General features: G+C 35.7%; 1 long non-coding RNA gene across 4 annotated transcripts in view; it reads right to left on the minus strand.

Moving 5' to 3' along the window:
• Positions 1-13455, minus strand: part of LOC139144180 (uncharacterized) — a 104901-nt gene that overhangs the window by 46178 nt on the left and 45268 nt on the right. The window lies entirely within an intron of this gene.

Raw genomic sequence — 13455 nt, forward strand, 5'->3', positions numbered from 1 at the left:
AACATGTTTGTGACACAAGCTGACTTGCGATGCGAAGTGCCAAGCTGTTTAAAGACATTGTATACAAAAAACCATAGAGCGAAATGCCGCGTCTAAGGGTATATTGTCAGGGCCTTTCTTCAGAAATCGTATCAGGATAATTTTCTGGGAGTGTGCCGAAAATCATTTCCTCGTCATCAGCCTAGAATACAGGCTGTCTGGTGATAGCAACCGCTTGTTTCCTCGCGACACATTGTAAATAAACATTAAATAAATCAATGGAGAAAAGGGGGCATTTTGACAGATTCAATGCATATATAAAAAAATTCAGCTAACATCCACAGATAGTATGCGAACACATGACTGGCTGTGGATTGACACCAGTGCAAAGACCGCAAAGTATCATGACGATGAGTATTTGAAAGGGCCCTGCCAGGTGAAATACAATGCACAATTCATGATTACCTCTACGATTAAAACCAAATCTCCATGCACTATAGGAAAAATGCGAGACTGGAGCGAGAAAGTGACGCTTTCTCGCAATGGTGAGAATCTCTTGTTATTCTCACCGCTGTCGGTGAGAATTTTTTTTAATTCTCACCGGTGCAATTCTCACCGGTGAGCTGCGAGAAATGCACTCCTTGGTGAGAATAAGGTTATGATAACAGATTCTCACCGGTGAGTCTGGAATTCTCTCCAAGCATGGTGAGAATGGCAATTTTCACGGTTAGAATGTATCATACTCATCATTCAACTAAACAACTAAGTCTGGCTGATTCTCACCAGTGAACAGCGAGTCTACTTGATTCTCACCAGTAAATGGAGAGTCTGCTTGATTCTCACCGATGAACGGCGAGTCTGGTTGATTCTCACCAGTGAGATGAGTATGGTACATTCTCACCATGCTTGGTGAGAAGTTCCAGTCTCACCGGTGAGATTTTGTTATCATACTTTATTCTCACCAAGGAGTGCATTTCTCGCAGCTCATCGGTGAGAAATAAAAAATTCTCACCGACAGCAGTGAGAATAACAGGAGATTCTCACCAATTGCGAGAAAGCGTCACTTTCTCGCTCAATTCTCGCAATATTTCCTATAGTGATAGTATTTGCATTCACCTTACACCAAATTATATCGACTAAAACAGCATTACATCACTTCATCTAAGTTGGCGTGCCAACTGAGATCCAACCAGCTATTACCTGATCCGGTAAAGTGTATGTAATTATTTGAGATTTTATTATGGCAAGAGTCCAGAAAAATATTGATGTTTGTCAATTATTCAAGAAATTACTATTTTTCTCTGCCCGACATTGATATATGTTAAACATCCTTCGAGTTTATTCTTTTATGTAACTATGCGAGGAAATTCTTTTTATGTGTCTGTTCATGCATATATGGCTAACCAACCAAAGTATGAAAGCAAATACCCGCCGGCAAACTGTATTCAACACGTTGAGAGCATTTGTCCACCGTAAACATGCCACAGTACAGGGAATGTATTAACAACTTCCCCAGGATAGGGGTGATGATAGGATTCCGTGGAGTAGCAATAGAAAGTCTGAAATGATTATATCGTTTTCTGTGTAATGCACACCTGAAAACTTTAGAACCTTAGAACCGTTTGCGAAGTGTCAATAATAATTAGCAGTGATTGCGACATAAGACACTGGTCACTTTCTTCAGCCGTGGATCCACGGGGTCACCATGTTTTTTACTTCTGTGAAAGGGGTCACATGTTTGTGAAATGCTCAGGGGTGGTTAGTGTATTTAAGCATAAAGACACAGATTCATGATTCCATAAAATGCATAATACTAGCCACGAATCAGTTATAGTTTTCGGAGATATCAGAGATATATCATAGCAGAGATATGGGGATGTATGCAAATTGAGAGTCTTGTTTCAAAAGCGTACTCATAATTAAACATGTAGTTTATCGTAGACAGTAGAGGTTGTATTACCCCTATTTGTAACAATCAACCCTATTTGTAACAAAATTTAATTTTCAAAAAAACTTTGCCGTATATGTTGAAATATTAATAAAATATGCATATTTGTATGTTTGAGGGCAATTTTCTTTTTTTTTTCCTTGTCAAAACTCATTTTTCCGAAACTGCTTTTGTTACAAATTGGGTTGATTGTTACAAATAGGGGTGACATGTGTCAACCCTATTTGTAACAATCAACCCTATTTGTAACAAAACCTAAATTTCAAAGAAACTTGGCCGTATTTGATGAAATCTTGATGAAATATACATATTAGTATGTTCGGGGGCAATTTTCTTTGTTTTCCTTGTTGAAACTCATTTTTCCGAAAATGCTCGTGAGATTAAATTTCGTTGTGCAGGTTCCTAGGGATAAGAGCCCTACTCGTAAGATATAATCAAGTCGTGCAGATACATGCCAAAGGTTTGTTTTGGGGCAATTTTCACCATTTTCGGTCAAAAATGTTAAAAATCTTGTTTTCTGACCGAAATCATACTAAACCTATATGGGGTTAACTTTTGTTACAAATTGGGTTGATTGTTACAAATAGGGTTGACGTGTCAACCCTATTTGTAACAATCAACCCTATTTGTAACAAAATTTAACCAACTTGAAACTAAACCTAATTTTCTACAAAACTTGGCCGTATTTGATGAAGTCTTGATGAAATGTACATATTAGTATGTTTTTGGCAATTTTTATTTTTTCCTTGTCGAAACTCATTTTTTCCGAAAATGCTCGTTAGATCAACTTTCGTTGTGCAGGTTGCCTAGTATAAGAGGCCTACTCGTAAGATATAATCGAGTTGTGCAGATAGATTTGTTTCGGGGCAATTTTCCCCAATTTGGTCGAAAATGTTAATAATCTTGTTTTCTGACCGAAATCATACTAAACCTATATGGGGTTAACTTTTGTTACAAATTGGGTTGATTGTTACAAATAGGGTTGACGTGTCAACCCTATTTGTAACAATCAACCCTATTTGTAACAAAATTTAACCAACTTGAAACAAAACCTAATTTTCAAAAAACTTGGCCGTATTTGATGAAATCTTGATGAAATGTACATATTAGTATGTTTTGGGGCAATTTTTATTTTTTCCTTGTCGAAACTCATTTTTTCCGAAAATGCTCGTTAGATTAACTTTCGTTGTGCAGGTTGCCTAGTATAAGAGGCCTACTCGTAAGATATAATCGAGTTGTGCAGATAGATTAGTTTCGGGGCAATTTTCCCCAATTTCGGTCGAAAATGTTAAAAATCTTATTTTCTGACCGAAATCATACTAAACCTATAAGGGGTTAACTTTTGTTACAAATTGGGTTGATTGTTACAAATAGGGTTGACGTGTCAACCCTATTTGTAACAATCAACCCTATTTGTAACAAAATTTAACCAACTTGAAACTAAACCTAATTTTCTACAAAACTTGGCCGTATTTGATGAAATCTTGATGAAATGTACATATTAGTATGTTTTTGGCAATTTTTATTTTTTCCTTGTCGAAACTCATTTTTTCCGAAAATGCTCGTTAGATCAACTTTCGTTGTGCAGGTTGCCTAGTATAAGAGGCCTACTCGTAAGATATAATCGAGTTGTGCAGATAGATTTGTTTCGGGGCAATTTTCCCCAATTTGGTCGAAAATGTTAATAATCTTGTTTTCTGACCGAAATCATACTAACCTATATGGGGTTAACTTTTGTTACAAATTGGGTTGATTGTTACAAATAGGGTTGACGTGTCAACCCTATTTGTAACAATCAACCCTATTTGTAACAAAATTTTAACCAACTTGAAACAAAACCTAATTTTCAAAAAAACTTGGCCGTATTTGATGAAATCTTGATGAAATGTACATATTAGTATGTTTTGGGGCAATTTTTATTTTTTCCTTGTCGAAACTCATTTTTTCCGAAAATGCTCGTTAGATTAACTTTCGTTGTGCAGGTTGCCTAGTATAAGAGGACTACTCGTAAGATATAATCGAGTTGTGCAGATAGATTAGTTTCGGGGCAATTTTCCCCAATTTCGGTCAAAAATGTTAAAAATCTAATTTTCTGACCGAAATCATACTGAACCTATAAGGGGTTAACTTTTGTTACAAATTGGGTTGATTGTTACAAATAGGGTTGACGTGTCAACCCTATTTGTAACAATCAACCCTATTTGTAACAAAATTTAACCAACTTGAAACAAAACCTAATTTTCTACAAAACTTGGCCGTATTTGATGAAATCTTGATGAAATGTACATATTAGTATGTTTTTGGCAATTTTTATTTTTTCCTTGTCGAAACTCATTTTTCCGAAAATGCTCGTTAGATCAACTTTCGTTGTGCAGGTTGCCTAGTATAAGAGGCCTACTCGTAAGATATAATCGAGTTGTGCAGATAGATTTGTTTCGGGGCAATTTTCCCCAATTCGGTCGAAAATGTTAATAATCTTGTTTTCTGACCGAAATCATACTAAACCTATATGGGGTTAACTTTTGTTACAAATTGGGTTGATTGTTACAAATAGGGTTGACGTGTCAACCCTATTTGTAACAATCAACCCTATTTGTAACAAAATTTAACCAACTTGAAACAAAACCTAATTTTCAAAAAAACTTGGCCGTATTTGATGAAATCTTGATGAAATGTACATATTAGTATGTTTTGGGGCAATTTTTATTTTTTCCTTGTCAAAACTCATTTTTTCTTAAACTACTCATTAGATAAAATTTCGGCGTGCAGGTTTCTAGGGATAAAAGGCCTCCATCTAAGAGGTAATCATGTTTTTCAGATACATGCCAAAATTTGGTGGGGGCATCAGTCACTAATTTTGGTCTAAAATGCAAAACAAATCTTCTTTTCTGACAGAAGTCATACTAACCCTATTTGTATCAAAAGTTAACGCTATTTGTAACACTTAAAACATAAATTTTGCTCTACCAATAACATGGTTTCAAAATAGGGCAGTTAGGTCGGCTGGTTTTCTTTTCCCCTATATTTTTTTTTAAATATGCACTTTTCAGGGGTTCAGGGCGATCTAACACTTACAAATTTACAATTTACAAATTACAAATTTTTCAAATTTTGTCTTACAAATTTTGACCTAGTGTTATTGGATTATGGATTGGTATGATTGCGAATATTATACTTACCACAACATTTCCAGAAAAAGCGTATCATTCATATTAAAGGACTAATTACATAAAAGACGTCGACGTCCCAAGCAAAAATCAAATATCAGGTGACGAACACGTGATTTTACGGGGTTTTTCTGTCTTTTTGTTTCTTCCGTGTTTACGTTGCTAAAACGTTTAGGGTCGCAGTCTAAAAAATAGGGTAGGTCGGGTTATCGGAACAGGACAAATTTTTTCTTTTGCCTATCCTATCCATCTGCAGGCCACCGAGACTTTGGTCGGCCTCTGTAAAGGATGCTTCATAGTAACTTAAATCACATCAAACTTTAAATTTTAAAAACTTTCAATCACGTCGCCCTCGAGTTCTATATTTTTTCCTCCTTCAGTCGTATTTTTCTCTGTATTACTCCACTAATAATGCCGTACAGCAATGACAATGCCGTAAAATCGATAATTTTATCAAGCTTCAGCAGCCGAAAACCATATGGAATTAAGGCAGAAAGGACCCATCATGTAGTTACTCATAACCCAAGCCAGGCACAGATAGGTGAGACACTACACATACGGTGTCCAAAGTTAGAGAGTGGAGTCGTTTATGTTCCAGATACCTTCGATCTGGTATTTGACCTTATATCGGTCACCCAAATAACCGAGTAGTTCAGAATATCATAAAATATAATCAAGTGCATTGTTTTAGAATTCGAGGGACAGATACTTCTCGATCTTAGTAATCATAATGTTATTGAATGTTATCGTGATCCCTATGAACATAAAAAGTAGAGATGAAACGTGATTCTGATGAGTATTCAGAATGAAAATCTCCGAATCTAAGAAGTGGTGCGGCCGATGCAGATAATAACATCGTTTATGATAGTCTACCTCTTGAGGTTTATGATACGAAATATGCCATGCACTTGACTCATCCCTTCATCAAAGGTCATAGGGTTACTTATCCATCAGCGCTCGGCAGCAACATCGAGTGGGAAATTACCCTTGTGTCTCTGTCTCCTAGTTAATTGTCAGTGAAAATCTCCCTACAGCAGGTTATACAAACTGACGAATATTCAATTTGAATATTAAAATGGTTGTAGACTTCATGACACTACTGACACTGGAAATGCATTCAATATTTGAATTTACAGTTGAGAAATACCTAAAAAAACAACATTTTCCGACGTTGAAATATTTCAGGGCTAAAAGCAAAACTAAGAAATCATTCTTGATATTAAAACAAATGCAAAACCAACTGGAACGTTCCAATGCCTGCTCAGAGGATCAACCAAAACCAACCTTTAAGGGACCCATCAAAGGCAAAATTTCTTAGATACTCGCCTACATGCAATACCCAATCGATTTCAAGAAAAAATGTAGCATTCTTCACAAGCAAATTAATAGACAGAGAATGCACGGCAACATAAACCAAACAGAAACCATACTCAAAACCGTAAATAGAAAAAACAAACAAACAAACATTCACAACATAAAATGACTTGATCTTCACAACAACATTTAGGCTCAACACATATCAAAACAAAGGATAAAAAAGAAAGCCCGTCAAAATATTTGGAAGAACTTGATAAGTGGGAAGCAATAAAAACCCTTTTGCCGAAACAACCAACAAGAGCCTACAATAAACAACAAGTGTATAAATTAAAGCAGCGGCATTGAGGGTTCAAATGAATCCAAACAAATGCCAAGGCCGTATCTGTGATGAATTATCTGAAAATTAGGTAAAACGTCACCACAAGGAACCTTCATACAAAATGTCAAAGCAATAGGACGAGTAGATTCTAAGAAGAAGATTTTTGACCCGTTTTTTTAGCAAAAATGGCGAAATTGCCAAAAAAGAGTCGTGCATAGATCAGCACAGTTCAATACGTCTTGAAGGAATTATCTCCAGAAACCTGTATACCAAATTTCAAAACAAACCATCTCGCAATTTTAGAAAACATATTTTTTTGAAAAACGACATATTTCCCCAAAATATAGACCTAAATTCGAATATTTCATCAAGATTTTATCAAATACGGCCAAGTTTTTTGAAAATTAGGTTTTTTTACAAAATTATTAAATTTTGTTACAAATAGGGTTGATTGTTACAAATAGGGTTGATTGTTACAAATAGGGTTGACACGTCAACCCTATTTGTAACAATCAACCCAATTTGTAACAAAAGTTAACCCCATATAGGTTTAGTATGATTTCTGTCAGAAAACAAGATTTTTAACATTTTTGACCGAAAATGGTGCAAATTGCCCCGAAACAAACCTTTGGCATGTATCTGCACAACTCGATTATATCTTACGAGTAGGCCTCTTATACTAGGCAACCTGCACAACGTAAGTTAATCTAACGGGCATTTTCGGAAAAAATGAATTTCGACAAGGAAAAATAAAATTGCCAAAAACATACTAATATGTACATTTCATCAAGATTTCATCAAATACGGCCAAGTTTTGTAGAAAATTAGGTTTTGTTTCAAGTTGGTTAAATTTTGTTACAAATAGGGTTATTTGTTACAAATAGGGTTGACACGTCAACCCTATTTGTAACAATCAACCCAATTTGTAACAAAAGTTAACCCCTTATAGGTTTAGTATGATTTCGGTCGGAAACAAGATTTTTAACATTTTTGACCGAAAATGGTGAAAATTGCCCCGAAACAAACCTATCTGCACAACTCGATTATATCTTACGAGTAGGCCTCTTATACTAGGCAACCTGCACAACGTAAGTTAATCTAACGGGCATTTTCGGAAAAAATGAGTTTCGACAAGGAAAAAATAAAAATTGCCAAAACATACTAATATGTACATTTCATCAAGATTTCATCAAATACGGCCAAGTTTTGTAGAAAATTAGGTTTTGTTTCAAGTTGGTTAACTTTTGTTACAAATAGGGTTGATTGTTACAAATAGGGTTGACACGTCAACCCTATTTGTAACAATAACCCTATTTGTAACAAAAGTTAACCCCATATAGGTTTAGTATGATTTCGGTCAGAAATCAAGATTTTTAACATTTTTGACCGAAAATGGTGCAAAATGCCATAAAACAACCTTTGGCATGTATTTGCATGACTTGATTATATCTTACGAGTAGGGCTCTTATCCCTAGGAACCTGCACAACGAAATTTAATCTCACGAGAATTTTCGGAAAAATGAGTTTCAACAAGGAAAACAAGAAAATTGCCCCGAACACTACTAATGTATATTTCATCAAGATTTCATCAAATACGACCAAGTTTCTTTGAAATTTAGGTTTTGTTACAAATAGGGTTGATTGTTACAAATAGGGTTGACACGTCAACCCTATTTGTAACAATCAACCCAATTTGTAACAAAAGTTAACCCCATATAGGTTTAGTATGATTTCGGTCAGAAAACAAGATTTTTAACATTTTTGACCGAAAATGGTGCAAATTGCCCACAAACAAACCTTTTGCATGTATTTGCACGACTTGATTATATCTTACGAGTAGGGCTCTTATCCCTAGGAACCTGCACAACGAAATTTAATCTCACGAGCATTTTCGGAAAAATGAGTTTCAACAAGGAAAACAAAGAAAATTGCCCCCGAACATACTAATATGTATATTTCATCAAGATTTCATCAAATACGACCAAGTTTCTTTGAAATTTAGGTTTTGTTACAAATAGGGTTGATTGTTACAAATAGGGTTGACACGTCAACCCTATTTGTAACAATCAACCCAATTTGTAACAAAAGTTAACCCCATATAGGTTTAGTATGATTTCGGTCAGAAAACAAGATTTTTAACATTTTTGACCGAAAATGGTGCAAATTGCCCCAAAACAAACCTTTTGCATGTATTTGCACGACTTAATTATATCTTACGAGTAGGGCTCTTATCCCTAGGAACCTGCACAACGAAATTTAATCTCACGAGCATTTTCGGAAAAATGAGTTTCAACAAGGAAAACAAAGAAAATTGCCCCCGAACATACTAATATGTATATTTCATCAAGATTTCATCAAATACGGCCAAGTTTCTTTGAAATTTAGGTTTTGTTACAAATAGGGTTGATTGTTACAAATAGGGTTGACACGTCAACCCTATTTGTAACAATCAACCCAATTTGTAACAAAAGTTAACCCAATATAGGTTTAGTATGATTTCGGTCGGAAAACAAGATTTTTAACATTTTTGACCGAAAATGGTGAAAATTGCCCCGAAACAAACCTATCTGCACAACTCGATTATATCTTACGAGTAGGCCTCTTATACTAGGCAACCTGCACAACGTAAGTTAATCTAACGGGCATTTTCGGAAAAATGAGTTTAGACAAGGAAAAAATAAAAATTGCCAAAAACATACTAATATGTACATTTCATCAAGATTTCATCAAATACGGCCAAGTTTTGTAGAAAATTAGGTTTTGTTTCAAGTTGGTTAACTTTTGTTACAAATAGGGTTGATTGTTACAAATAGGGTTGACACGTCAACCCTATTTGTAACAATTAACCCTATTTGTAACAAAAGTTAGCCCCATATAGGTTTAGTATGATTTCGGTCAGAAAACAAGATTTTTAACATTTTTGACCGAAAATGGTGCAAAATGCCATAAAACAAACCTTTGGCATGTATTTGCATGACTTGATTATATCTTACGAGTAGGGCTCTTATCCCTAGGAACCTGCACAACGAAATTTAATCTCACGAGCATTTTCGGAAAAATGAGTTTCAACAAGGAAAACAAAGAAAATTGCCCCCGAACATACTAATATGTATATTTCATCAAGATTTCATCAAATACGACCAAGTTTCTTTGAAATTTAGGTTTTGTTACAAATAGGGTTGATTGTTACAAATAGGGTTGACACGTCAACCCTATTTGTAACAATCAACCCAATTTGTAACAAAAGTTAACCCCATATAGGTTTAGTATGATTTCGGTCAGAAAACAAGATTTTTAACATTTTTGACCGAAAATGGTGCAAATTGCCCCAAAACAAACCTTTTGCATGTATTTGCACGACTTAATTATATCTTACGAGTAGGGCTCTTATCCCTAGGAACCTGCACAACGAAATTTAATCTGACGAGCATTTTCGGAAAAATGAGTTTCAACAAGGAAAACAAAGAAAATTGCCCCCGAACATACTAATATGTATATTTCATCAAGATTTCATCAAATACGGCCAAGTTTCTTTGAAATTTAGTTTTGTTACAAATAGGGTTGATTATTACAAATAGGGTTGACACGTCAACCCTATTTGTAACAATCAACCCAATTTGTAACAAAAGTTAACCCCATATAGGTTTAGTATGATTTCGGTCAGAAAACAAGATTTTTAACATTTTTGACCGAAAATGGTGCAAATTGCCCCAAAACAAACCTTTTGCATGTATTTGCACGACTTAATTATATCTTACGAGTAGGGCTCTTATCCCTAGGAACCTGCACAACGAAATTTAATCTCACGAGCATTTTCGGAAAAATGAGTTTCAACAAGGAAAACAAAGAAAATTGCCCCCGAACATACTAATATGTATATTTCATCAAGATTTCATCAAATACGGCCAAGTTTCTTTGAAATTTAGGTTTTGTTACCAATAGGGTTGATTGTTACAAATAGGGTTGACACGTCAACCCTATTTGTAACAATCAACCCAATTTGTAACAAAAGTTAACCCAATATAGGTTTAGTATGATTTCGGTCAGAAAACAAGATTTTTAACATTTTTGACCGAAAATGGTGCAAATTGCCCCGTAACAAACCTATCTGCACAACTCGATTATATCTTACGAGTAGGCCTCTTATACTAGGCAACCTGCACAACGTAAGTTAATCTAACGGCATTTTCGGCAAAAATGAGTTTCGACAAGGAAAACAAAGAAAATTGCCCCAAAACATACTAATATGTACATTTCATCAAGATTTCATCAAATACGGCCAAGTTTTGTAGAAAATTAGGTTTTGTTTCAAGTTGGTTAAATTTTGTTACAAATAGGGTTGATTGTTACAAATAGGGTTGACACGTCAACCCTATTTGTAACAATCAACCCAATTTGTAACAAAAGTTAACCCCATATAGGTTTAGTATGATTTCGGGTAGAAAACAAGATTTTTAACATTTTTGACCGAAAATGGTGCAAATCGCCCCGAAACAAACCTTTGGCATGTATCTGCACGACTTGATTATATCTTACGAGTAGGGCTCTTATCCCTAGGAACCTGCACAACGAAATTTAATCTCACGAGCATTTTCGGAAAAATGAGTTTCAACAAGGAAAACAAAGAAAATTGCCCCCGAACATACTAATATATATATTTTATTAAGATTTCATCAAATACGGCCAAGTTTCTTTGAAATTTAGGTTTTGTTACAAATAGGGTTGATTGTTACAAATAGGGTTGACACATGTCACCCCTATTTGTAACAATCAACCCAATTTGTAACAAAAGCAGTTTCGGAAAAATGAGTTTTGACAAGGAAAAAAAAAGAAAATTGCCCTCAAACATACAAATATGCATATTTTATTAATATTTCAACATATACGGCAAAGTTTTTTTGAAAATTAAATTTTGTTACAAATAGGGTTGATTGTTACAAATAGGGGTAATACAGAGGGGGGCCTCTACTGTCTACGAGTTTATAAATATACAAAGCATTACAAAACCTGACCATTCACTGCTGTGTCTAAACACAAGAATTATCGACATATTTTCGTTGATAGGGCTATACACGCTGATTACAATAATAGTAGTTGTGGTACTTGTGGCCCATATTGCCGAACAGGACTGTATTTCTTATCACATCATTGTTTAATAACGTCCTAGCCTTCTGCCAAAAGACTGCATTAAAATAATTTTGAAATATTTCAATAAAGTCGATGCACCAGTAAATGGAAAACCAACGATTTACGCACGACACAAACTGCCGTTACTTGATGACAAACCAGTTTACATGTACAGTCAAACCTATATGTAGTGGTCATTCAAAGGACCAAGAAGAAGTGATCACTACAGAAAGATGAACTTTCTATTGGTGTTGCATTATTTTCTGTATACGTAATGTGCTGAGCGGTGGAGTTTGGAAAGATAACAGCAATAATAAAATTCAATACAATAAATCTATTGAAAATCATAACGCATCGACTAAGTTTCTGAAACAATTGTGATGCCGAAATAAAATTGTCAATATGGACTCTTCTAGGCAGGTTTTGATAGAGGTCATTCAGCGTCAGATATACTGACCATTATATGCAGGTTTTGTACCAAATCGGAAGCAATAACATGTGACCACTGACCGTTAACAGTGGTGGTTGTTCTGTACAGGTTTAACACGTAAAATGTTATGGGATTGCCAAAGGTGACCACTAAAAAGAGGTGACCGATCTGTAAAGGGTGACCTTTAAGACAGGTTTGACCGTAATTCTGTCATGTGTATACTCAAAGAAGGACGGATTACTGCGCGGCACTGGTTTTCTTTCGATTTAGAACAGTACTTTAGAACTTTTCAAGTGGATGTTAGAGCTTCGTTAGGGCATTACACAATTCTGATTGACACAAACAGATTTACACATAGATAACCTCCAGCAACGACTGAATGAGCTGTATGATATCACGGATGGAAAAAGGAGGGCTCGAGGGCAATGAGGGTTCCTGATCTTAATTAATCTGTTTTGAGAGTTTTGAACAGGCAATGCGACGTGACTTTAATTTATTGAATAATATTTAGATGCATGTCACGTCTGACGGCGATTAAGACTATACCTCCCATGTCAGACCACAAGCTCACAATGGGTCCATTGTCTGAAACGAAGGCCAGGTGTGTTGGGTTGGGCAACTGCAGACATGCAGGTGGCAGCGACTGCGCGCGCACCACCCCTTAACCTATCCCTTCCTCAAAGCCTGTAGCACACGGGAAAAATTCGCTTAGCAAATTTCAATCCAATTAAGCTGTTTGCTCAGTCGTTTAAGTCTCATGTGCGGGCAATTTTCCATGAGTATTAGGGGTTCAAGCCTATCGGCTGGGCCCCTATTGTTCCGTTGGAGTTTTTCTTTCTTTCTTTCTTTCTTCTTCTTCCGTCATATCTTTGCCAGTCTAGGTCTGGAAAAACGCTGCATGTACACTTCCAAAACTTAGGACTGTCATCACGACCATATAGAGGAGGTGCACCTAAGCCTTGAATGTTTAATTAGTCACGTGACCTTGCAGCCATTTTGGATTTTATGAAAACCTAAAAGTGGCTTTTGCTGGTGACGCAGGGGTCTGGTCAAGTTGAAATTTGGTGCGAGTACTAGCATACTGGTGTGAGTACTAGCATGCTTGCAAAAAGCATGTGAATTGGTGACGTGGTTTGGCGGCCATATTGTTTTTTGCAAAGAACGTATG

The sequence above is a fragment of the Ptychodera flava genome, chromosome 11 (genome assembly GCF_041260155.1).
Source record: "Ptychodera flava strain L36383 chromosome 11, AS_Pfla_20210202, whole genome shotgun sequence".
NCBI classification, from domain to species: domain Eukaryota; kingdom Metazoa; phylum Hemichordata; class Enteropneusta; family Ptychoderidae; genus Ptychodera; species Ptychodera flava.